Source organism: Triticum dicoccoides, chromosome 2A (genome assembly GCF_002162155.2).
Source record: "Triticum dicoccoides isolate Atlit2015 ecotype Zavitan chromosome 2A, WEW_v2.0, whole genome shotgun sequence".
Taxonomy (NCBI): domain Eukaryota; kingdom Viridiplantae; phylum Streptophyta; class Magnoliopsida; order Poales; family Poaceae; genus Triticum; species Triticum dicoccoides.
This window is the reverse complement of record NC_041382.1, coordinates 259,157,388-259,162,105: the sequence shown is the minus strand read 5'-3', so window position 1 is coordinate 259,162,105 and position 4,718 is coordinate 259,157,388.

The window sequence follows — 4,718 nt, the reverse complement described above, 5'->3', positions numbered from 1 at the left end:
CCGCGAGCCGCCGCCCCGCCTCCGCCCTCGCCTCGCCGGAGCCCCGCCAGAGGTAGCCACCGGATCCGCCGTCGGTTTTTCTTTCTAAAACCGTTCGATTTTTTTAGAAAACCCTAGATTCGTTTTTTTCGGATCGCCGGTTTTTCTCGGTTCTTCTAGTCAGCGGACGTTCGTTCGTACGTTCGTTTTGAAGAACGGTTTTTCGCCCGTTAGTTACAGCTAACGAACGCTCGTTCGTTAGTCTATTCGTCGGATTTCTTTTATCTGATTTATTCCACGAGTTTTTCTCGATTGCGATTTCTGATCCGATCTTAGTTTCTGTTATCTTTTCGCTCGTTAGTCAGAATCAGGCGATTCAAGCACCTAGATCTTCATCTCAAAACCCTCTTTCTATTTAACCGAGTAAAATAAGTTTTTGCTACTATAAAATTTGACCTAGGTTCAGATTAGTAAATGAAGCTTCTCTTTTTCGCCGTTTGAGTTTCGTTGCTCCATTTGATTTGATTCTTTTTGTGAACCGGAGTTCTTAAGTTGAACCTTCTGGTCAATCTCTTTTATTTGAGTTCTCCTTGTGCATCTCTTGCTTGTTGCTTATGTATGTTATTGTTTGTTTGGGATAGAACACCCGGAGTGCGAAGCGTGCTACTACGAGTCCCTAGGTTTCGCAGACCGTCAGCAAGGCAAGTAACACTTTGATCATATCCCTTTTATCACCCAGTTTTTATGCATTAGTTCCAATCCTCACACATTGCATGATTAGGATTTAGTTGTTGTTGAGCTAGAACCTATTACCCTGTTGCAGTCAAACCCTGGGAGTTACTTCTATGCTGCTTATATTACTATGCTATGCTATGCTCGTAGACGTGGTTTGGGTTTGAGTGAAATCCATGACAGCTGTGGGATTGTTAATTATGGGTTCAACTTAAGGTGGCAACTTAATTTAACATCTGGGTGGATTGAGGCACCTGGGGAACCCAGTGTTGCCTGTAATTTTTGGAAATCCCGGAGTACCCGTGTGATCTTCCTATGGACCGCCACCCAGGCTCAAAGGGAACTTAGGTGATTCATGCTAGAAACTTTCGTGTGCAGCCACAAGCTATTATGGGCTCTAGGATAGTTGAGTAAGTTACGTGAAGCTCTTGAAGAGGCAGATCAGCAGGTAGTGGGATGTTGGTTTGGTATGGTCTGTCCGGAGTAGAGAGTTAATGTTTCTGGAAGACTGTGTCTTGGTCATCCGTTTCTCAAACACCATGTAGTGCAAGAAATCCAACGGAGGCGATCGATTCTTGCGGGGAAAAGTGCGCAAACCTCTGCAGAGTGTATAATCTAATCATGGTTAGCCGTGTCCCCGGTTATGGACAATTCTTGAGTATCTAGTATTTGGATTATCACATGTATCTCACCATTCTTAATTAATACTGTTGGGATGTTAATCACTTTAATTGGGATTGAGTTGGAGGAACCTTCTCAATGATGTTTCAACTACCATGATAGTTAAAATTAAAATCTATTCCTTTGTTGTAGGGAAAATTGGCTTTTCGCAAAAACTATAACCATAGAGCTTTCCACCAGCCAAATATGCATGTTGTGATAGCATTATTCTGTTCTTGCTCTATAGTGTTACATTGCCAGCATATTCCATGTGCTGACCTATTTTCGGGCTGCAACGCATGATGTTGCAAACTTTTCAGATGAGGAGTAAGGTTCCTTAGGTCGTTGCCGTGCAGCTCAGCTATGCTGTTGGAGTTGATGGACTCACTTTATCTTCCAAGCCTTCTGCTGTTATCGTATTAGATGGCCTTAAGCCATGTTATTGTAATAAGTTCTCTCTTGGGACATTCGATGTAATAGGTGTGTGATTGCCACTCTGTTATAAATCCTTCGAGTACTGTGTATCAGCATTACCGATGCAGGGATGACACTGAAGCACAGAGACTTGACCATCTGAGGTCGGGTCGCTACAAGATGGTATCAGAGCACACGCTGAGTGTAGGACATGACCACTAAGATAAACCCTAGGCCACACTTCTATTCTCATTTCTGACTTTTCTCCATTTTCTACTCTTTAGGATGGCGGAGATGAAGAACAAGTTTGCGCAACCGGATGAAGAAACACCTTTTGGACGCCACTTGAAGGAAGTCACTAGGTATTTGAACGTTGGGATACCAAGCTTCACCGGAACGTACAACGCACTTTACCTGAAGAGGAGCGCTGGATGGTTCAAGTACAACTTCGAGGAAGGACGTTCTCGCCAACTTCTAAACCCATAGAGTTTTCTTTTGAAGCACCCAGCTGGAGTCTAGGCAAGAGCATGGCAGCCCACATTACCATGGGACGCATTGGAGAAGTCTACAACAGGGAACTCAAGGACACTATCTACCAAATATGTGGGCGTCGAGACGAGCAATGGGAAGTAATCAGCACCAAGAAGGATAGATCCATTGCCGCTTTCATCCAGGAGTTACACCAGCACATTCGATGTCAGGAGAACCAGATGTGCGCGAACATGATGGACTTGAAGAAGGCGAAGACTAGAATCATCGAACTAGAGGAAGAACTCAAGTTTACACGTGATGGATATGAGGAGGAAATCAAGACACTACTGGAGCAGAATGACGACTTAGTCAAGAAGATCGGAGTATTCATGGGAGGACCAGCACCAGTGGAAGAAGACGAAGAAGAACCCAAGGAGATACGCCCCGAGGATTACATCATCATTGACGACACCGATTCCGATCCTAGTGATGATGACTTTGAAGACGAAGCTGGAGCAGACATCATAGAGTCTTCCACCGATCAAAATTTCTAGATGACCACCAAATATTAGTAGCATTCCCCCATGTAATTAGTGTTAGATGAGCACTTTGCGATAGTCCTAGACCGTTTGTATGCCCTTGCTTGATTGATTGAGTGAAATGTTTGTCTTTGTCTCATGTGCATATGGGTAGTGTTTTATCATTAGACCCCTTTTCTATTCTGATCTCTTCCGTCTAAACCCATCAGATGCCTTCCAGACGTGACCCCGGTTTTGTTTTCCCTCCGGAGCTCACCCAGTTGATCCAGCAGCAGAATACATGGCTAGCCGATGGTGCGACCAGGTACCCTTAACCATTGTCACATATGTTTTTCCGTCCGACCTAATTATCTTTGAGTCACAAGGATTGGATGTGATATTAGGTATGGACTGGATGTCAAAGTTTGGAGGGAATATTGACTGTGCTAGTAAGTCGATTTATCTTACCACCCCGGAGGGGAAAAGGATTACGTATGTGTCTAGGCATGTGCCTAGGAGGAGCCAAGTGAATACCCTCACGGGAGTTGTTCAGGAGGAAGTGCCTGTAGTAAAGGATTATCCGGATGACTTTCCAAAGGAGTTACTAGGCATGCCACCAGATAGAGACGTTGAGTTTTTGAAAGAGCTGTTGCCAGGAACAAGACCAATATCCAAGAGACCATATCGGATGCCTGCAAATGGTCTGGAGGAAATTAAGAAATAGATCAAGGAGTTATTGGAGAAAGCATACATTCGAAGAAGTTCATCACCTTGGGGAGCCCCAGTGCTTTTGGTTGAGAAGAAGGATAAATCCCTAAGGATGGTTGTTGATTATCAAGCCTTGAATGAAGTGACGATCAAGAACAACTACCCACTGCCGATGATCAACGATCTGTTTGATCAGTTGCAAGGAGCTAAGGTGTTTTCGAAGATCGATCTGCGATCAGGATACCATCAGTTGAAGATACGGGAGAAGGATATACCAAAGACAACATTCACGTCTCGGAATGGATTATACGAGTACACGGTCATGTCATTTGGACTGACTAATGCCCCTGCTTATTTCATGAGCATGATGAACAAGGTGTTCATGGAATATTTGGACAAGTTTGTGGTGGTGTTTATTGATGATATTATGCTATACTCGAAGAACGAGGAGGAGCACAAGGAGCATTTGCGCTTAGTTCTCGAGAAACTCAGGGAACACCAGCTGTATGCTAAGTTTAGCAAATGCGAGTTTTGGTTGAAGGAAGTCGGATTCCTTGGACATGTTATATCGGAAGAAGGTATAGCAGTAGACCCTAGCAAAATTCAATCAGTCACTGAATGGTTGGCACCCACCTCAGTTAGCGAGATCCGCAGTTTCCTTGGACTCGCGGGTTACTCTTGGAGATTCATTGAGAATTTTTCCAAGATTCTGAAGCCAATGACTGAACTGTTAAATAAGGATGCTAAGTTTAAATGGACAGAAGATTGTGAGGCAAGTTTCCAGGAGTTAAAGAAATGGTTGACTACAGCACCAGTGCTAACACTGCCGGATATACATAAGAAATTCCAAGTGTATTGCGACGCCTCTCGCTTAGGGCTTGGATGTGTACTTGTGCAGGATGGAAGAGTTGTTTCGTATGCCTCACGACAACTAAAACCTCATGAGTTGAACTATGCCACACATGATTTGGAATTAGCAGTCGTAGTGCATGCATTGAAGACCTGGAGACATTACCTTATTGGAAACCGATGTGATGTATACACGGACCATAAGCGTTTGAAGTACATTTTCACCCAGAAGGAACTGAACCTTAGACAGAGGAGATGGTTGGATCTTATAAATGATTATGACATGAAGCTACACTATCATCCAGGAAAGGCCAATGTTGTAACAGATGCCTTGAGCAGGAAGAGTTATGCTAATATCCTTGAAAATAAGGGATTGCCAAAGGAGTT